This window comes from Pseudophryne corroboree, unplaced genomic scaffold, assembly GCF_028390025.1.
Source record: "Pseudophryne corroboree isolate aPseCor3 unplaced genomic scaffold, aPseCor3.hap2 scaffold_1903, whole genome shotgun sequence".
NCBI classification, from domain to species: domain Eukaryota; kingdom Metazoa; phylum Chordata; class Amphibia; order Anura; family Myobatrachidae; genus Pseudophryne; species Pseudophryne corroboree.
The window spans coordinates 57,416-80,483 of NW_026968541.1; the positions used below are offsets into that span (position 1 = coordinate 57,416).

A 23,068-nucleotide genomic window follows, 5' to 3' on the forward strand; every position below is an offset into this window, starting at 1 on the left:
ATGCTAATAAGCATTCATCTAAAACGTTTCCTAGAAAAACTTAAAAAAGTCAATAATCTGGAGAGTTTTTGTAAGATGTTTCTTCTATCAACCAACGAAGAAACACATTGGTACTTTTCCATGATGAGTGAGTGCTTCAGGATCTCTTGCACTTACATGTGCAGCAGAGTACAGCAATGGAAGCATGCTGGGCCCATAACCCAGAGGTAGGCAGATTGAAACTATCCTCTGCTATATGCATTTTTTGTTTGTTAATTAAAGTAATCCAAAACTGGGATTGATATTTTGTCTCTTTTATTTTTACTTAAAGTACAATAACTTTTACCATTTTAATTTGTTTTAATAGTATATTGACAGTATTGTTTTCTTTCAAAAATCCACTTCATTTTCTTTACCCTATTATTAAAATGGTAATTGACAAAAACAAACTACATTGTCACCAGAAGAGCAATACAAAATGTACAAGTGATATATTAAAATCATCTTTCCAGCTTGAATTTCAATGATGCATTGGGGCAACGATTTTGTGAGAAACATCTTCACCCTTAAATAAAGATTTTCTTAATTCCTTACCTGTGTGCTAATTAGATATCACCTTGTTTTCACATTAAACAGACTTCCACATGAGAAAGCAGCAAGGATGCAGTGGCGTTAATGTTTCCTGGTGTCAACCTGTATTATTTCAGTAGACATTGAAATGAGGATGCATCTTGCTGCCTTTCCAATGAAGCAAGTTTAATTTAGTAATAGGTGAAAAAACATTCTTACAAAGGTGTTAATCAGAGACTTGGCTTTGTGGACACTTTTCAGAGAACAAATTTGTTAGCATAAAAATAAAGCCAGAAAATGAAGAGCTGTTTAATCACGCAATTTGATTTTTTTGCCAGCATATTTCTTTTTCTCTGCAACCCACTGCTAAATTGTGCTTCCTAGATGTTTTTATAAAATCACTGAATCAAATCTAACTCTGATTACATCAGAGAAGGCCAGGTACCCTACACCATAACAGGGGGTATGAAATTTGACTTGTCTACTTAAAGATCACCAAAATCTGATAACAATGTCAATTACGTCCCTGGGTGGGATTGAACCACCAACCTTTTGGTTAATAGCCGTACACACTAACTGATTGCGCCACAGAGACACTTTGCAAAAAGTACATACTGACAAATGCTAATAAGCATTCATCTAAAACGTTTCCTAGAAAAACTTAAAAAAGTCAATAATCTGGAGAGTTTTTGTAAGATGTTTCTTCTATCAACCAACGAAGAAACACATTGGTACTTTCCCATGATGAGTGAGTGCTTCAGGATCTCTTGCACTTACATGTGCAGCAGAGTACAGCAATGGAAGCATGCTGGGCCCATAACCCAGAGGTAGGCAGATTGAAACTATCCTCTGCTATATGCATTTTTTTGTTTGTTAATTAAAGTAATCCAAAACTGGGATTGATATTTTGTCTCTTTTATTTTTACTTAAAGTACAATAACTTTTACCATTTTAATTTGTTTTAATAGTATATTGACAGTATTGTTTTCTTTCAAAAATCCACTTCATTTTCTTTACCCTATTATTAAAATGGTAATTGACAAAAACAAACTACATTGTCACCAGAAGAGCAATACAAAATGTACAAGTGATATATTAAAATCATCTTTCCAGCTTGAATTTCAATGATGCATTGGGGCAACGATTTTGTGAGAAACATCTTCACCCTTAAATAAAGATTTTCTTAATTCCTTACCTGTGTGCTAATTAGATATCACCTTGTTTTCACATTAAACAGACTTCCACATGAGAAAGCAGCAAGGATGCAGTGGCGTTAATGTTTCCTGGTGTCAACCTGTATTATTTCAGTAGACATTGAAATGAGGATGCATCTTGCTGCCTTTCCAATGAAGCAAGTTTAATTTAGTAATAGGTGAAAAACCATCCTTACAAAGGTGTTAATCAGAGACTTGGCTTTGTGGACACTTTTCAGAGAACAAATTTGTTAGCATAAAAATAAAGCCAGAAAATGAAGAGCTGTTTAATCACGCAATTTGATTTTTTTGCCAGCATATTTCTTTTTCTCTGCAACCCACTGCTAAATTGTGCTTCCTAGATGTTTTTATAAAATCACTGAATCAAATCTAACTCTGATTACATCAGAGAAGGCCAGGTACCCTACACCATAACAGGGGGTATGAAATTTGACTTGTCTACTTAAAGATCACCAAAATCTGATAACAAGGTCAATTACGTCCCTGGGTGGGATTGAACCACCAACCTTTTGGTTAATAGCCGTACACACTAACTGATTGCGCCACAGAGACACTTTGCAAAAGTACATACTGACAAATGCTAATAAGCATTCATCTAAAACGTTTCCTAGAAAAACTTAAAAAAGTCAATAATCTGGAGAGTTTTTGTAAGATGTTTCTTCCATCAACCAACGAAGAAACACATTGGTACTTTCCCATGATGAGTGAGTGCTTCAGGATCTCTTGCACTTACATGTGCAGCAGAGTACAGCAATGGAAGCATGCTGGGCCCATAACCCAGAGGTAGGCAGATTGAAACTATCCTCTGCTATATGCATTTTTTTTTGTTAATTAAAGTAATCCAAAACTGGGATTGATATTTTGTCTCTTTTATTTTTACTTAAAGTACAATAACTTTTACCATTTTAATTTGTTTTAATAGTATATTGACAGTATTGTTTTCTTTCAAAAATCCACTTCATTTTCTTTACCCTATTATTAAAATGGTAATTGACAAAAACAAACTACATTGTCACCAGAAGAGCAATACAAAATGTACAAGTGATATATTAAAATCATCTTTCCAGCTTGAATTTCAATGATGCATTGGGGCAACGATTTTGTGAGAAACATCTTCACCCTTAAATAAAGATTTTCTTAATTCCTTACCTGTGTGCTAATTAGATATCACCTTGTTTTCACATTAAACAGACTTCCACATGAGAAAGCAGCAAGGATGCAGTGGCGTTAATGTTTCCTGGTGTCAACCTGTATTATTTCAGTAGACATTGAAATGAGGATACATCTTGCTGCCTTTCCAATGAAGCAAGTTTAATTTAGTAATAGGTGAAAAACCATCCCTACAAAGGTGTTAATCAGAGACTTGGCTTTGTGGACACTTTTCAGAGAACAAATTTGTTAGCATAAAAATAAAGCTAGAAAATGAAGAGCTGTTTAATCACGCAATTTGGTTTTTTTGCCAGCATATTTCTTTTTCTCTGCAACCCACTGCTAAATTGTGCTTCCTAGATGTTTTTATAAAATCACTGAATCAAATCTAACTCTGATTACATCAGAGAAGGCCAGGTACCCTACACCATAACAGGGGGTATGACATTTGACTTGTCTACTTAAAGATCACCAAAATCTGATAACAATGTCAATTACGTCCCTGGGTGGGATTGAACCACCAACCTTTTGGTTAATAGCCGTACACACTAACTGATTGCGCCACAGAGACACTTTGCAAAAAGTACATACTGACAAATGCTAATAAGCATTCATCTAAAACGTTTCCTAGAAAAACTTAAAAAAGTCAATAATCTGGAGAGTTTTTGTAAGATGTTTCTTCTATCAACCAACGAAGAAACACATTGGTACTTTCCCATGATGAGTGAGTGCTTCAGGATCTCTTGCACTTACATGTGCAGCAGAGTACAGCAATGGAAGCATGCTGGGCCCATAACCCAGAGGTAGGCAGATTGAAACTATCCTCTGCTATATGCATTTTTTTGTTTGTTAATTAAAGTAATCCAAAACTGGGATTGATATTTTGTCTCTTTTATTTTTACTTAAAGTACAATAACTTTTACCATTTTAATTTGTTTTAATAGTATATTGACAGTATTGTTTTCTTTCAAAAATCCACTTCATTTTCTTTACCCTATTATTAAAATGGTAATTGACAAAAACAAACTACATTGTCACCAGAAGAGCAATACAAAATGTACAAGTGATATATTAAAATCATCTTTCCAGATTGAATTTCAATGATGCATTGGGGCAACGATTTTGTGAGAAACATCTTCACCCTTAAATAAAGATTTTCTTAATTCCTTACCTGTGTGCTAATTAGATATCACCTTGTTTTCACATTAAACAGACTTCCACATGAGAAAGCAGCAAGGATGCAGTGGCGTTAATGTTTCCTGGTGTCAACCTGTATTATTTCAGTAGACATTGAAATGAGGATACATCTTGCTGCCTTTCCAATGAAGCAAGTTTAATTTAGTAATAGGTGAAAAACCATCCCTACAAAGGTGTTAATCAGAGACTTGGCTTTGTGGACACTTTTCAGAGAACAAATTTGTTAGCATAAAAATAAAGCTAGAAAATGAAGAGCTGTTTAATCACGCAATTTGGTTTTTTTGCCAGCATATTTCTTTTTCTCTGCAACCCACTGCTAAATTGTGCTTCCTAGATGTTTTTATAAAATCACTGAATCAAATCTAACTCTGATTACATCAGAGAAGGCCAGGTACCCTACACCATAACAGGGGGTATGACATTTGACTTGTCTACTTAAAGATCACCAAAATCTGATAACAATGTCAATTACGTCCCTGGGTGGGATTGAACCACCAACCTTTTGGTTAATAGCCGTACACACTAACTGATTGCGCCACAGAGACACTTTGCAAAAAGTACATACTGACAAATGCTAATAAGCATTCATCTAAAACGTTTCCTAGAAAAACTTAAAAAAGTCAATAATCTGGAGAGTTTTTGTAAGATGTTTCTTCTATCAACCAACGAAGAAACACATTGGTACTTTCCCATGATGAGTGAGTGCTTCAGGATCTCTTGCACTTACATGTGCAGCAGAGTACAGCAATGGAAGCATGCTGGGCCCATAACCCAGAGGTAGGCAGATTGAAACTATCCTCTGCTATATGCATTTTTTTGTTTGTTAATTAAAGTAATCCAAAACTGGGATTGATATTTTGTCTCTTTTATTTTTACTTAAAGTACAATAACTTTTACCATTTTAATTTGTTTTAATAGTATATTGACAGTATTGTTTTCTTTCAAAAATCCACTTCATTTTCTTTACCCTATTATTAAAATGGTAATTGACAAAAACAAACTACATTGTCACCAGAAGAGCAATACAAAATGTACAAGTGATATATTAAAATCATCTTTCCAGCTTGAATTTCAATGATGCATTGGGGCAACGATTTTGTGAGAAACATCTTCACCCTTAAATAAAGATTTTCTTAATTCCTTACCTGTGTGCTAATTAGATATCACCTTGTTTTCACATTAAACAGACTTCCACATGAGAAAGCAGCAAGGATGCAGTGGCGTTAATGTTTCCTGGTGTCAACCTGTATTATTTCAGTAGACATTGAAATGAGGATGCATCTTGCTGCCTTTCCAATGAAGCAAGTTTAATTTAGTAATAGGTGAAAAACCTTCCTTATAAAGGTATTAATCAGAGACTTGGCTTTGTGGACACTTTTCAGAGAACAAATTTGTTAGCATAAAAATAAAGCCAGAAAATGAAGAGCTGTTTAATCACGCAATTTGATTTTTTTGCCAGCATATTTCTTTTTCTCTGCAACCCACTGCTAAATTGTGCTTCCTAGATGTTTTTATAAAATCACTGAATCAAATCTAACTCTGATTACATCAGAGAAGGCCAGGTACCCTACACCATAACAGGGGGTATGAAATTTGACTTGTCTACTTAAAGATCACCAAAATCTGATAACAAGGTCAATTACGTCCCTGGGTGGGATTGAACCACCAACCTTTTGGTTAATAGCCGTACACACTAACTGATTGCGCCACAGAGACACTTTGCAAAAAGTACATACTGACAAATGCTAATAAGCATTCATCTAAAACGTTTCCTAGAAAAACTTAAAAAAGTCAATAATCTGGAGAGTTTTTGTAAGATGTTTCTTCTATCAACCAACGAAGAAACACATTGGTACTTTCCCATGATGAGTGAGTGCTTCAGGATCTCTTGCACTTACATGTGCAGCAGAGTACAGCAATGGAAGCATGCTGGGCCCATAACCCAGAGGTAGGCAGATTGAAACTATCCTCTGCTATATGCATTTTTTTGTTTGTTAATTAAAGTAATCCAAAACTGGGATTGATATTTTGTCTCTTTTATTTTTACTTAAAGTACAATAACTTTTACCATTTTAATTTGTTTTAATAGTATATTGACAGTATTGTTTTCTTTCAAAAATCCACTTCATTTTCTTTACCCTATTATTAAAATGGTAATTGACAAAAACAAACTACATTGTCACCAGAAGAGCAATACAAAATGTACAAGTGATATATTAAAATCATCTTTCCAGCTTGAATTTCAATGATGCATTGGGGCAACGATTTTGTGAGAAACATCTTCACCCTTAAATAAAGATTTTCTTAATTCCTTACCTGTGTGCTAATTAGATATCACCTTGTTTTCACATTAAACAGACTTCCACATGAGAAAGCAGCAAGGATGCAGTGGCGTTAATGTTTCCTGGTGTCAACCTGTATTATTTCAGTAGACATTGAAATGAGGATGCATCTTGCTGCCTTTCCAATGAAGCAAGTTTAATTTAGTAATAGGTGAAAAACCATCCTTACAAAGGTGTTAATCAGAGACTTGGCTTTGTGGACACTTTTCAGAGAACAAATTTGTTAGCATAAAAATAAAGCCAGAAAATGAAGAGCTGTTTAATCACGCAATTTGATTTTTTTGCCAGCATATTTCTTTTTCTCTGCAACCCACTGCTAAATTGTGCTTCCTAGATGTTTTTATAAAATCACTGAATCAAATCTAACTCTGATTACATCAGAGAAGGCCAGGTACCCTACACCATAACAGGGGGTATGAAATTTGACTTGTCTACTTAAAGATCACCAAAATCTGATAACAAGGTCAATTACATCCCTGGGTGGGATTGAACCACCAACCTTTTGGTTAATAGCCGTACACACTAACTGATTGCGCCACAGAAACACTTTGCAAAAGTACATACTGACAAATGCTAATAAGCATTCATCTAAAACGTTTCCTAGAAAAACTTAAAAAAGTCAATAATCTGGAGAGTTTTTGTAAGATGTTTCTTCCATCAACCAACGAAGAAACACATTGGTACTTTCCCATGATGAGTGAGTGCTTCAGGATCTCTTGCACTTACATGTGCAGCAGAGTACAGCAATGGAAGCATGCTGGGCCCATAACCCAGAGGTAGGCAGATTGAAACTATCCTCTGCTATATGCATTTTTTTGTTTGTTAATTAAAGTAATCCAAAACTGGGATTGATATTTTGGCTCTTTTATTTTTACTTAAAGTACAATAACTTTTACCATTTTAATTTGTTTTAATAGTATATTGACAGTATTGTTTTCTTTCAAAAATCCACTTAATTTTCTTTACCCTATTATTAAAATGGTAATTGACAAAAACAAACTACATTGTCACCAGAAGAGCAATACAAAATGTACAAGTGATATATTAAAATCATCTTTCCAGCTTGAATTTCAATGATGCATTGGGGCAACGATTTTGTGAGAAACATCTTCACCCTTAAATAAAGATTTTCTTAATTCCTTACCTGTGTGCTAATTAGATATCACCTTGTTTTCACATTAAACAGACTTCCACATGAGAAAGCAGCAAGGATGCAGTGGCGTTAATGTTTCCTGGTGTCAACCTGTATTATTTCAGTAGACATTGAAATGAGGATGCATCTTGCTGCCTTTCCAATGAAGCAAGTTTAATTTAGTAATAGGTGAAAAACCATCCTTACAAAGGTGTTAATCAGAGACTTGGCTTTGTGGACACTTTTCAGAGAACAAATTTGTTAGCATAAAAATAAAGCCAGAAAATAAAGAGCTGTTTAATCACTCAATTGGATTTTTCTGCCAGCATATTTTTTTTCTCTGCAACCCACTGCTAAATTGTGCTTCCTAGCTGTTTTTTGTAAAATCACTGAATCAAATCTAACTCTGATTACATCAGAGAAGGCCATGTACCCTACACCATAAGAGGAGGTTTGACATTTTGACTTGTCTACTTAAATATCACCAAAATCTGATCACAAGGTTAATTACGTCCCTGGGTGGGATTGAACCACCAACCTTTTGGTTAATAGCCAAACACACTAACCGATTGCGCCACAGAGACACTTTGCAAAAAGTACATACTGACAAAGGCTAATAAGCATACATCTAGAACGTTTCCTAGAAAAACATTAAAAAATCAATAATCTGGAGAGTTTTTGTAAGATGTTTCTTCCATCAACCAACGAATAAACACATTGGTACTTTCCCATGATGAGTGAGTGCTTCAGGATCTCTTGCACTTACATGGGCAGCAGAGTACTGCAATGGAAGCATGCTGGACCCATAACCCAGAGGTAGGCAGATTGAAACTATCCTTTGCTATATGCATTTTTTTTGTTAATTTAAGTAATCAAAACTGGGATTGATATTTTTGCTCTTTTATTTTTACTTAAAGTACAATAACTTTTACCATTTTAATTTGTTTTAATAGTATATTGACAGTATAGTTTTCTTTCAAAAATCCACTTAATTTTCTTTACCCTGTTATTAAAATGGTAATTGACAAAAAAACTACATTGTCACCAGAAGAGCAATACAAAATGTACAAGTGATATATTAAAATCATCTTTCCAGCTTGAATTTCAATGATGCATTGGGGCAACAATTTTGTGAGAAACATCTTCACCCTTAAATAAAGATTTTCGTAATTCCTTACCTGTGTGCTAATTAGATATCACCTTGTTTTCACATTAAACAGACTTCCACATGAGAAAGCAGCAAGGATGCAGTGGCGTTAATGTTTCCTGGTGTCAACCTGTATTATTTCAGTAGACATTGAAATGAGGATGCATCTTGCTGCCTTTCCAATGAAGCAAGTTTAATTTAGTAATAGGTGAAAAAACATCCTTACAAAGGTGTTAATCAGAGACTTGGCTTTGTGGACACTTTTCAGAGAACAAATTTGTTAGCATAAAAATAAAGCCAGAAAATGAAGAACTGTTTAATCACTCAATTGGATTTTTCTGCCAGCATATTTTTTTTCTCTGCAACCCACTGCTAAATTGTGCTTCCTAGCTGTTTTTTTTTAAATCACTGAATCAAATCTAACTCTGATTACATCAGAGAAGGCCAGGTACCCTACACAATAAGAGGGGGTTTGAAATTTTGACTTGTCTACTTAAAGATCACCAAAATCTGATCACAAGGTCAATTACGTCCCTGGGTGGGATTGAACCACCAAACTTTTGGTTAATAGCTGAACACACTAACCGATTGCGCCACCGAGACACTTTGCAAACAGTACATACTGACAAAGGCTAATAAGCATACATCTAGAACGTTTCCTAGAAAAACATTAAAAAATCAATAATCTGGAGAGTTTTTGTAAGATGTTTCTTCCATCAACCAATGAATAAACACATTGGTATTTTCCCATGATGAGTGAGTGCTTCAGGATCTCTTGCACTTACATGTGCAGCAGAGTACTGCAATGGAAGCATGCTGGACCCTTAACCCAGAGGTAGGCAGATTGAAACTATCCTTTGCTATATGCATTTTTTTTGTTAATTTAAGTAATCAAAACTGGAATTGATATTTTTGCTCTTTTATTTTTACTTAAAGTACAATAACTTTTACCATTTTAATTTGTTTTAATAGTATATTGACAGTATAGTTTTCTTTCAAAAATCCACTTAATTTTCTTTACCCTATTATTAAAATGGTAATTCACAAAAAAAACTACATTGTCACCAGAAGAGCAATACAAAATGTACAAGTGATATATTAAAATCATCTTTCCAGCTTGAATTTCAATGATGCATTGGGGCAACAATTTTGTGAGAAACATCTTCACCCTTAAATAAAGATTTTCTTAATTCCTTACCTGTGTGCTAATTAGATATCACCTTGTTTTCACATTAAACAGACTTCCACATGAGAAAGCAGCAAGGATGCAGTGGCGTTAATGTTTCCTGGTGTCAACCTGTATTATTTCAGTAGACATTGAAAAGAGGATGCATCTTGCTGCCTTTCCAATGAAGCAAGTTTAATTTAGTAATAGGTGAAAAACCATCCCTACAAAGGTGTTAATCAGAGACTTGGCTTTGTGGACACTTTTCAGAGAACAAATTTGTTAGCATAAAAATAAAGCCAGAAAATGAAGAGCTGTTTAATCACGCAATTTGATTTTTTTGCCAGCATATTTCTTTTTCTCTGCAACCCACTGCTAAATTGTGCTTCCTAGATGTTTTTATAAAATCACTGAATCAAATCTAATTACATCAGAGAAGGCCAGGTACCCTACACCATAACAGGGGGTATGAAATTTGACTTGTCTACTTAAAGATCACCAAAATCTGATAACAAGGTCAATTTGGTCCCTGGGTGGGATTGAACCACCAACCTTTTGGTTAATAGCCGTACATACTAACTGATTGCGCCACAGAGACACTTTGCAAAAGTTCATACTGACAAAGGCTAATAAGCATTCATCTAAAACGTTTCCTAGAAAAACTTAAAAAATCAATAATCTGGAGAGTTTTTGTAAGATGTTTCTTCTATCAACCAACGAAGAAACACATTGGTACTTTCCCATGATGAGTGAGTGCTTCAGGATCTCTTGCACTTACATGTGCAGCAGAGTACAGCAATGGAAGCATGCTGGGCCCATAACCCAGAGGTAGGCAGATTGAAACTATCCTCTGCTATATGCATTTTTTTGTTTGTTAATTAAAGTAATCCAAAACTGGGATTGATATTTTGGCTCTTTTATTTTTACTTAAAGTACAATAACTTTTACCATTTTAATTTGTTTTAATAGTATATTGACAGTATTGTTTTCTTTCAAAAATCCACTTAATTTTCTTTACCCTATTATTAAAATGGTAATTGACAAAAACAAACTACATTGTCACCAGAAGAGCAATACAAAATGTACAAGTGATATATTAAAATCATCTTTCCAGCTTGAATTTCAATGATGCATTGGGGCAACGATTTTGTGAGAAACATCTTCACCCTTAAATAAAGATTTTCTTAATTCCTTACCTGTGTGCTAAATAGATATCACCTTGTTTTCACATTAAACAGACTTCCACATGAGAAAGCAGCAAGGATGCAGTGGCGTTAATGTTTCCTGGTGTCAACCTGTATTATTTCAGTAGACATTGAAATGAGGATGCATCTTGCTGCCTTTCCAATGAAGCAAGTTTAATTTAGTAATAGGTGAAAAACCATCCTTACAAAGGTGTTAATCAGAGACTTGGCTTTGTGGACACTTTTCAGAGAACAAATTTGTTAGCATAAAAATAAAGCCAGAAAATAAAGAGCTGTTTGATCACTCAATTGGATTTTTCTGCCAGCATATTTTTTTTCTCTGCAACCCACTGCTAAATTGTGCTTCCTAGCTGTTTTTATAAAATCACTGAATCAAATCTAACTCTGATTACATCAGAGACGGCCAGGTACCCTACACCATAACAGGAGGTTTGAAATTTTGACTTGTCTACTTAAAGATCACCAAAATCTGATAACAAGGTCAATTAGGTCCCTGGGTGGGATTGAACCACCAACCTTTTGGTTAATAGCCATACATACTAACTGATTGCGCCACAGAGACACTTTGCAAAAGTCCATACTGACAAAGGCTAATAAGCATTCATCTAAAACGTTTCCTAGAAAAACTTTAAAAAGTCAATAATCTGGAGAGTTTTTGAAAGATGTTTCTTCCATCAACCAACGAAGAAACACATTGGTACTTTCCCATGATGAGTGAGTGCTTCAGGATCTCTTGCACTTACATGTGCAGCAGAGTACTGCAATGGAAGCATGCTGGGCCCATAACCCAGAGGTAGGCAGATTGAAACTATCCTCTGCTATATGCATTTTTTTTTTGTTAATTAAAGTAATCCAAAACTGGGATTGATATTTTGTCTCTTTTATTTTTACTTAAAGTACAATAACTTTTACCATTTTAATTTGTTTTAATAGTATATTGACAGTATTGTTTTCTTTCAAAAATCCACTTCATTTTCTTTACCCTATTATTAAAATGGTAATTGACAAAAACAAACTACATTGTCACCAGAAGAGCAATACAAAATGTACAAGTGATATATTAAAATCATCTTTCCAGCTTGAATTTCAATGATGCATTGGGTCAACGATTTTGTGAGAAACATCTTCACCCTTAAATAAAGATTTTCTTAATTCCTTACCTGTGTGCTAATTAGATATCACCTTGTTTTCACATTAAACAGACTTCCACATGAGAAAGCAGCAAGGATGCAGTGGCGTTAATGTTTCCTGGTGTCAACCTGTATTATTTCAGTAGACATTGAAATGAGGATGCATCTTGCTGCCTTTCCAATGAAGCAAGTTTAATTTAGTAATAGGTGAAAAACCATCCCTACAAAGGTGTTAATCAGAGACTTGGCTTTGTGGACACTTTTCAGAGAACAAATTTGTTAGCATAAAAACAATGCCAGAAAATGAAGAGCTGTTTAATCACGCAATTTGATTTTTTTGCCAGCATATTTCTTTTTCTCTGCAACCCACTGCTAAATTGTGCTTCCTAGATGTTTTTATAAAATCACTGAATCAAATCTAACTCTGATTACATCAGAGAAGGCCAGGTACCCTACACCATAACAGGGGGTATGAAATTTGACTTGTCTACTTAAAGATCACCAAAATCTGATAACAAGGTCAATTAGGTCCCTGGGTGGGATTAAACCACCAACCTTTTGGTTAATAGCCATACATACTAACTGATTGCACCACAGAGACACTTTGCAAAAGTTCATACTGACAAAGGCTAATAAGCATTCATCTAAAACGTTTCCTAGAAAAACTTTAAAAAGTCAATAATCTGGAGAGTTTTTGTAAGATGTTTCTTCCATCAACCAACGAAGAAACACATTGGTACTTTCCCATGATGAGTGAGTGCTTCAGGATCTCTTGCACTTACATGTGCAGCAGAGTACAGCAATGGAAGCATGCTGGGCCCATAACCCAGAGGTAGGCAGATTGAAACTATCCTCTGCTATATGCATTTTTTTGTTTGTTAATTAAAGTAATCCAAAACTGGGATTGATATTTTGGCTCTTTTATTTTTACTTAAAGTACAATAACTTTTACCATTTTAATTTGTTTTAATAGTATATTGACAGTATTGTTTTCTTTCAAAAATCCACTTAAATTTCTTTACCCTATTATTAAAATGGTAATTGACAAAAACAAACTACATTGTCACCAGAAGAGCAATACAAAATGTACAAGTGATATATTAAAATCATCTTTCCAGCTTGAATTTCAATGATGCATTGGGGCAACGATTTTGTGAGAAACATCTTCACCCTTAAATAAAGATTTTCTTAATTCCTTACCTGTGTGCTAATTAGATATCACCTTGTTTTCACATTAAACAGACTTCCACATGAGAAAGCAGCAAGGATGCAGTGGCGTTAATGTTTCCTGGTGTCAACCTGTATTATTTCAGTAGACATTGAAATGAGGATGCATCTTGCTGCCTTTCCAATGAAGCAAGTTTAATTTAGTAATAGGTGAAAAACCATCCTTACAAAGGTGTTAATCAGAGACTTGGCTTTGTGGACACTTTTCAGAGAACAAATTTGTTAGCATAAAAATAAAGCCAGAAAATAAAGAGCTGTTTAATCACTCAATTGGATTTTTCTGCCAGCATATTTTTTTTCTCTGCAACCCACTGCTAAATTGTGCTTCCTAGCTGTTTTTATAAAATCACTGAATCAAATCTAACTCTGATTACATCAGAGAAGGCCAGGTACCCTACACCATAACAGGGGGTTTGAAATTTTGACTTGTCTACTTAAAGATCACCAAAATCTGATAACAAGGTCAATTAGGTCCCTGGGTGGGATTGAACCACCAACCTTTTGGTTAATAGTCATACATACTAACTGATTGCGCCACAGAGACACTTTGCAAAAGTCCATACTGACAAAGGCTAATAAGCATTCATCTAAAACGTTTCCTAGAAAAACTTTAAAAAGTCAATAATCTGGAGAGTTTTTGTAAGATGTTTCTTCCATCAACCAACGAAGAAACACATTGGTACTTTCCCATGATGAGTGAGTGCTTCAGGATCTCTTGAACTTACATGTGCAGCAGAGTACTGCAATGGAAGCATGCTGGGCCCATAACCCAGAGGTAGGCAGATTGAAACTATCCTCTGCTATATGCATTTTTTTTTTGTTAATTAAAGTAATCCAAAACTGGGATTGATATTTTGTCTCTTTTATTTTTACTTAAAGTACAATAACTGTTACCATTTTAATTTGTTTTAATAGTATATTGACAGTATTGTTTTCTTTCAAAAATCCACTTCATTTTCTTTACCCTATTATTAAAATGGTAATTGACAAAAACAAACTACATTGTCACCAGAAGAGCAATACAAAATGTACAAGTGATATATTAAAATCATCTTTCCAGCTTGAATTTCAATGATGCATTGGGGCAACGATTTTGTGAGAAACATCTTCACCCTTAAATAAAGATTTTCTTAATTCCTTACCTGTGTGCTAATTAGATATCACCTTGTTTTCACATTAAACAGACTTCCACATGAGAAAGCAGCAAGGATGCAGTGGCGTTAATGTTTCCTGGTGTCAACCTGTATTATTTCAGTAGACATTGAAATGAGGATGCATCTTGCTGCCTTTCCAATGAAGCAAGTTTAATTTAGTAATAGGTGAAAAACCATCCTTACAAAGGTGTTAATCAGAGACTTGGCTTTGTGGACACTTTTCAGAGAACAAATTTGTTAGCATAAAAATAAAGCCAGAAAATAAAGAGCTGTTTAATCACTCAATTGGATTTTTCTGCCAGCATATTTTTTTTCTCTGCAACCCACTGCTAAATTGTGCTTCCTAGCTGTTTTTTATAAAATCACTGAATCAAATCTAACTCTGATTACATCAGAGAAGGCCATGTACCCTACACCATAAGAGGAGGTTTGACATTTTGACTTGTCTACTTAAATATCACCAAAATCTGATCACAAGGTTAATTACGTCCCTGGGTGGGATTGAACCACCAACCTTTTGGTTAATAGCCAAACACACTAACCGATTGCGCCACAGAGACACTTTGCAAAAAGTACATACTGACAAAGGCTAATAAGCATACATCTAGAACGTTTCCTAGAAAAACATTAAAAAATCAATAATCTGGAGAGTTTTTGTAAGATGTTTCTTCCATCAACCAACGAATAAACACATTGGTACTTTCCCATGATGAGTGAGTGCTTCAGGATCTCTTGCACTTACATGGGCAGCAGAGTACTGCAATGGAAGCATGCTGGACCCATAACCCAGAGGTAGGCAGATTGAAACTATCCTTTGCTATATGCATTTTTTTTGTTAATTTAAGTAATCAAAACTGGGATTGATATTTTTGCTCTTTTATTTTTACTTAAAGTACAATAACTTTTACCATTTTAATTTGTTTTAATAGTATATTGACAGTATAGTTTTCTTTCAAAAATCCACTTAATTTTCTTTACCCTGTTATTAAAATGGTAATTGACAAAAAAACTACATTGTCACCAGAAGAGCAATACAAAATGTACAAGTGATATATTAAAATCATCTTTCCAGCTTGAATTTCAATGATGCATTGGGGCAACAATTTTGTGAGAAACATCTTCACCCTTAAATAAAGATTTTCGTAATTCCTTACCTGTGTGCTAATTAGATATCACCTTGTTTTCACATTAAACAGACTTCCACATGAGAAAGCAGCAAGGATGCAGTGGCGTTAATGTTTCCTGGTGTCAACCTGTATTATTTCAGTAGACATTGAAATGAGGATGCATCTTGCTGCCTTTCCAATGAAGCAAGTTTAATTTAGTAATAGGTGAAAAAACATCCTTACAAAGGTGTTAATCAGAGACTTGGCTTTGTGGACACTTTTCAGAGAACAAATTTGTTAGCATAAAAATAAAGCCAGAAAATGAAGAACTGTTTAATCACTCAATTGGATTTTTCTGCCAGCATATTTTTTTTCTCTGCAACCCACTGCTAAATTGTGCTTCCTAGCTGTTTTTTTTTAAATCACTGAATCAAATCTAACTCTGATTACATCAGAGAAGGCCAGGTACCCTACACAATAAGAGGGGGTTTGAAATTTTGACTTGTCTACTTAAAGATCACCAAAATCTGATCACAAGGTCAATTACGTCCCTGGGTGGGATTGAACCACCAAACTTTTGGTTAATAGCTGAACACACTAACCGATTGCGCCACCGAGACACTTTGCAAACAGTACATACTGACAAAGGCTAATAAGCATACATCTAGAACGTTTCCTAGAAAAACATTAAAAAATCAATAATCTGGAGAGTTTTTGTAAGATGTTTCTTCCATCAACCAATGAATAAACACATTGGTATTTTCCCATGATGAGTGAGTGCTTCAGGATCTCTTGCACTTACATGTGCAGCAGAGTACTGCAATGGAAGCATGCTGGACCCTTAACCCAGAGGTAGGCAGATTGAAACTATCCTTTGCTATATGCATTTTTTTTGTTAATTTAAGTAATCAAAACTGGGATTGATATTTTTGCTCTTTTATTTTTACTTAAAGTACAATAACTTTTACCATTTTAATTTGTTTTAATAGTATATTGACAGTATAGTTTTCTTTCAAAAATCCACTTAATTTTCTTTACCCTATTATTAAAATGGTAATTCACAAAAAAAACTACATTGTCACCAGAAGAGCAATACAAAATGTACAAGTGATATATTAAAATCATCTTTCCAGCTTGAATTTCAATGATGCATTGGGGCAACAATTTTGTGAGAAACATCTTCACCCTTAAATAAAGATTTTCTTAATTCCTTACCTGTGTGCTAATTAGATATCACCTTGTTTTCACATTAAACAGACTTCCACATGAGAAAGCAGCAAGGATGCAGTGGCGTTAATGTTTCCTGGTGTCAACCTGTATTATTTCAGTAGACATTGAAAAGAGGATGCATCTTGCTGCCTTTCCAATGAAGCAAGTTTAATTTAGTAATAGGTGAAAAACCATCCCTACAAAGGTGTTAATCAGAGACTTGGCTTTGTGGACACTTTTCAGAGAACAAATTTGTTAGCATAAAAATAAAGCCAGAAAATGAAGAGCTGTTTAATCACGCAATTTGATTTTTTTGCCAGCATATTTCTTTTTCTCTGCAACCCACTGCTAAATTGTGCTTCCTAGATGTTTTTATAAAATCACTGAATCAAATCTAATTACATCAGAGAAGGCCAGGTACCCTACACCATAACAGGGGGTATGAAATTTGACTTGTCTACTTAAAGATCACCAAAATCTGATAACAAGGTCAATTTGGTCCCTGGGTGGGATTGAACCACCAACCTTTTGGTTAATAGCCGTACATACTAACTGATTGCGCCACAGAGACACTTTGCAAAAGTTCATACTGACAAAGGCTAATAAGCATTCATCTAAAACGTTTCCTAGAAAAACTTAAAAAATCAATAATCTGGAGAGTTTTTGTAAGATGTTTCTTCTATCAACCAACGAAGAAACACATTGGTACTTTCCCATGATGAGTGAGTGCTTCAGGATCTCTTGCACTTACATGTGCAGCAGAGTACAGCAATGGAAGCATGCTGGGCCCATAACCCAGAGGTAGGCAGATTGAAACTATCCTCTGCTATATGCATTTTTTTGTTTGTTAATTAAAGTAATCCAAAACTGGGATTGATATTTTGGCTCTTTTATTTTTACTTAAAGTACAATAACTTTTACCATTTTAATTTGTTTTAATAGTATATTGACAGTATTGTTTTCTTTCAAAAATCCACTTAATTTTCTTTACCCTATTATTAAAATGGTAATTGACAAAAACAAACTACATTGTCACCAGAAGAGCAATACAAAATGTACAAGTGATATATTAAAATCATCTTTCCAGCTTGAATTTCAATGATGCATTGGGGCAACGATTTTGTGAGAAACATCTTCACCCTTAAATAAAGATTTTCTTAATTCCTTACCTGTGTGCTAAATAGATATCACCTTGTTTTCACATTAAACAGACTTCCACATGAGAAAGCAGCAAGGATGCAGTGGCGTTAATGTTTCCTGGTGTCAACCTGTATTATTTCAGTAGACATTGAAATGAGGATGCATCTTGCTGCCTTTCCAATGAAGCAAGTTTAATTTAGTAATAGGTGAAAAACCATCCTTACAAAGGTGTTAATCAGAGACTTGGCTTTGTGGACACTTTTCAGAGAACAAATTTGTTAGCATAAAAATAAAGCCAGAAAATAAAGAGCTGTTTGATCACTCAATTGGATTTTTCTGCCAGCATATTTTTTTTCTCTGCAACCCACTGCTAAATTGTGCTTCCTAGCTGTTTTTATAAAATCACTGAATCAAATCTAACTCTGATTACATCAGAGACGGCCAGGTACCCTACACCATAACAGGAGGTTTGAAATTTTGACTTGTCTACTTAAAGATCACCAAAATCTGATAACAAGGTCAATTAGGTCCCTGGGTGGGATTGAACCACCAACCTTTTGGTTAATAGCCATACATACTAACTGATTGCGCCACAGAGACACTTTGCAAAAGTCCATACTGACAAAGGCTAATAAGCATTCATCTAAAACGTTTCCTAGAAAAACTTTAAAAAGTCAATAATCTGGAGAGTTTTTGAAAGATGTTTCTTCCATCAACCAACGAAGAAACACATTGGTACTTTCCCATGATGAGTGAGTGCTTCAGGATCTCTTGCACTTACATGTGCAGCAGAGTACTGCAATGGAAGCATGCTGGGCCCATAACCCAGAGGTAGGCAGATTGAAACTATCCTCTGCTATATGCATTTTTTTTTTGTTAATTAAAGTAATCCAAAACTGGGATTGATATTTTGTCTCTTTTATTTTTACTTAAAGTACAATAACTTTTACCATTTTAATTTGTTTTAATAGTATATTGACAGTATTGTTTTCTTTCAAAAATCCACTTCATTTTCTTTACCCTATTATTAAAATGGTAATTGACAAAAACAAACTACATTGTCACCAGAAGAGCAATACAAAATGTACAAGTGATATATTAAAATCATCTTTCCAGCTTGAATTTCAATGATGCATTGGGTCAACGATTTTGTGAGAAACATCTTCACCCTTAAATAAAGATTTTCTTAATTCCTTACCTGTGTGCTAATTAGATATCACCTTGTTTTCACATTAAACAGACTTCCACATGAGAAAGCAGCAAGGATGCAGTGGCGTTAATGTTTCCTGGTGTCAACCTGTATTATTTCAGTAGACATTGAAATGAGGATGCATCTTGCTGCCTTTCCAATGAAGCAAGTTTAATTTAGTAATAGGTGAAAAACCATCCCTACAAAGGTGTTAATCAGAGACTTGGCTTTGTGGACACTTTTCAGAGAACAAATTTGTTAGCATAAAAACAATGCCAGAAAATGAAGAGCTGTTTAATCACGCAATTTGATTTTTTTGCCAGCATATTTCTTTTTCTCTGCAACCCACTGCTAAATTGTGCTTCCTAGATGTTTTTATAAAATCACTGAATCAAATCTAACTCTGATTACATCAGAGAAGGCCAGGTACCCTACACCATAACAGGGGGTATGAAATTTGACTTGTCTACTTAAAGATCACCAAAATCTGATAACAAGGTCAATTAGGTCCCTGGGTGGGATTAAACCACCAACCTTTTGGTTAATAGCCATACATACTAACTGATTGCACCACAGAGACACTTTGCAAAAGTTCATACTGACAAAGGCTAATAAGCATTCATCTAAAACGTTTCCTAGAAAAACTTTAAAAAGTCAATAATCTGGAGAGTTTTTGTAAGATGTTTCTTCCATCAACCAACGAAGAAACACATTGGTACTTTCCCATGATGAGTGAGTGCTTCAGGATCTCTTGCACTTACATGTGCAGCAGAGTACAGCAATGGAAGCATGCTGGGCCCATAACCCAGAGGTAGGCAGATTGAAACTATCCTCTGCTATATGCATTTTTTTGTTTGTTAATTAAAGTAATCCAAAACTGGGATTGATATTTTGGCTCTTTTATTTTTACTTAAAGTACAATAACTTTTACCATTTTAATTTGTTTTAATAGTATATTGACAGTATTGTTTTCTTTCAAAAATCCACTTAAATTTCTTTACCCTATTATTAAAATGGTAATTGACAAAAACAAACTACATTGTCACCAGAAGAGCAATACAAAATGTACAAGTGATATATTAAAATCATCTTTCCAGCTTGAATTTCAATGATGCATTGGGGCAACGATTTTGTGAGAAACATCTTCACCCTTAAATAAAGATTTTCTTAATTCCTTACCTGTGTGCTAATTAGATATCACCTTGTTTTCACATTAAACAGACTTCCACATGAGAAAGCAGCAAGGATGCAGTGGCGTTAATGTTTCCTGGTGTCAACCTGTATTATTTCAGTAGACATTGAAATGAGGATGCATCTTGCTGCCTTTCCAATGAAGCAAGTTTAATTTAGTAATAGGTGAAAAACCATCCTTACAAAGGTGTTAATCAGAGACTTGGCTTTGTGGACACTTTTCAGAGAACAAATTTGTTAGCATAAAAATAAAGCCAGAAAATAAAGAGCTGTTTAATCACTCAATTGGATTTTTCTGCCAGCATATTTTTTTTCTCTGCAACCCACTGCTAAATTGTGCTTCCTAGCTGTTTTTATAAAATCACTGAATCAAATCTAACTCTGATTACATCAGAGAAGGCCAGGTACCCTACACCATAACAGGGGGTTTGAAATTTTGACTTGTCTACTTAAAGATCACCAAAATCTGATAACAAGGTCAATTAGGTCCCTGGGTGGGATTGAACCACCAACCTTTTGGTTAATAGTCATACATACTAACTGATTGCGCCACAGAGACACTTTGCAAAAGTCCATACTGACAAAGGCTAATAAGCATTCATCTAAAACGTTTCCTAGAAAAACTTTAAAAAGTCAATAATCTGGAGAGTTTTTGTAAGATGTTTCTTCCATCAACCAACGAAGAAACACATTGGTACTTTCCCATGATGAGTGAGTGCTTCAGGATCTCTTGAACTTACATGTGCAGCAGAGTACTGCAATGGAAGCATGCTGGGCCCATAACCCAGAGGTAGGCAGATTGAAACTATCCTCTGCTATATGCATTTTTTTTTTGTTAATTAAAGTAATCCAAAACTGGGATTGATATTTTGTCTCTTTTATTTTTACTTAAAGTACAATAACTGTTACCATTTTAATTTGTTTTAATAGTATATTGACAGTATTGTTTTCTTTCAAAAATCCACTTCATTTTCTTTACCCTATTATTAAAATGGTAATTGACAAAAACAAACTACATTGTCACCAGAAGAGCAATACAAAATGTACAAGTGATATATTAAAATCATCTTTCCAGCTTGAATTTCAATGATGCATTGGGTCAACAATTTTGTGAGAAACATCTTCACCCTTAAATAAAGATTTTCTTAATTCCTTACCTGTGTGCTAATTAGATATCACCTTGTTTTCACATTAAACAGACTTCCACATGAGAAAGCAGCAAGGATGCAGTGGCGTTTATGTTTCCTGGTGTCAACTTGTATTATTTCAGTAGACATTGAAATGAGGATGCATCTTGCTGCCTTTCCAATGAAGCAAGTTTAATTTAGTAATAGGTGAAAAACCATCCTTACAAAGGTGTTAATCAGAGACTTGGCTTTGTGGACACTTTTCAGAGAACAAATTTGTTAGCATAAAAATAAAGCCAGAAAATGAAGAGCTGTTTAATCACTCGATTGGATTTTTCTGCCAGCATATTTTTTTTCTCTGCAACCCACTGCTAAATTGTGCTTCCTAGCTGTTTTTTATAAAATCACTGAATCAAATCTAACTCTGATTACATCAGAGACGGCCATGTACCCTACACCATAAGAGGAGGTTTGAAATTTTGACTTGTCTACTTAAATATCACCAAAATCTGATCACAAGGTTAATTACGTCCCTGGGTGGGATTGAACCACCAACCTTTTGGTTAATAGCCAAACACACTAACCGATTGCGCCACAGAGACACTTTGCGAAAAAGTACATACTGACAAAGGCTAATAAGCATACATCTAGAACGTTTCCTAGAAAAACATTAAAAAATCAATAATCTGGAGAGTTTTTGTAAGATGTTTCTTCCATCAACCAACGAATAAACACATTGGTACTTTCCCATGATGAGTGAGTGCTTCAGGATCTCTTGCACTTACATGTGCAGCAGAGTACTGCAATGGAAGCATGCTGGACCCATAACCCAGAGGTAGGCAGATTGAAACTATCCTTTGCTATATGCATTTTTTTTGTTAATTTAAGTAATCAAAACTGGGATTGATATTTTTGCTCTTTTATTTTTACTTAAAGTACAATAACTTTTACCATTTTAATTTGTTTTAATAGTATATTGACAGTATAGTTTTCTTTCAAAAATCCACTTAATTTTCTTTACCCTATTATTAAAATGGTAATTGACAAAAAAAACTACATTGTCACCAGAAGAGCAATACAAAATGTACAAGTGATATATTAAAATCATCTTTCCAGCTTGAATTTCAATGATGCATTGGGGCAACAATTTTGTGAGAAACATCTTCACCCTTAAATAAAGATTTTCGTAATTTCTTACCTGTGTGCTAATTAGATATCACCTTGTTTTCACATTAAACAGACTTCCACATGAGAAAGCAGCAAGGATGCAGTGGCGTTAATGTTTCCTGGTGTCAACCTGTATTATTTCAGTAGACATTGAAATGAGGATGCATCTTGCTGCCTTTCCAATGAAGCAAGTTTAATTTAGTAATAGGTGAAAAACCATCCCTACAAAGGTGTTAATCAGAGACTTGGCTTTGTGGACACTTTTCAGAGAACAAATTTGTTAGCATAAAAATAAAGCCAGAAAATTAAGAGCTGTTTAATCACGCAA

General features: G+C 34.6%; 3 non-coding genes across 3 annotated transcripts; all 3 read right to left on the reverse strand.

Annotated features, from left to right (window-relative positions):
* Nucleotides 1-8,093: 8,093 nt before the first annotated feature.
* Nucleotides 8,094-8,167, reverse strand: TRNAN-AUU (transfer RNA asparagine (anticodon AUU)). Its single transcript has one exon. It is a non-coding gene; the product is annotated as a tRNA-Asn (tRNA).
* A 6,930-nt stretch (nucleotides 8,168-15,097) lies between these two features.
* Nucleotides 15,098-15,171, reverse strand: TRNAN-AUU (transfer RNA asparagine (anticodon AUU)). The gene has a single exon. It is a non-coding gene; the product is annotated as a tRNA-Asn (tRNA).
* A 6,930-nt stretch (nucleotides 15,172-22,101) lies between these two features.
* Nucleotides 22,102-22,175, reverse strand: TRNAN-AUU (transfer RNA asparagine (anticodon AUU)). The gene has a single exon. It is a non-coding gene; the product is annotated as a tRNA-Asn (tRNA).
* Between the last annotated feature and the right edge of the window lie 893 nt (nucleotides 22,176-23,068).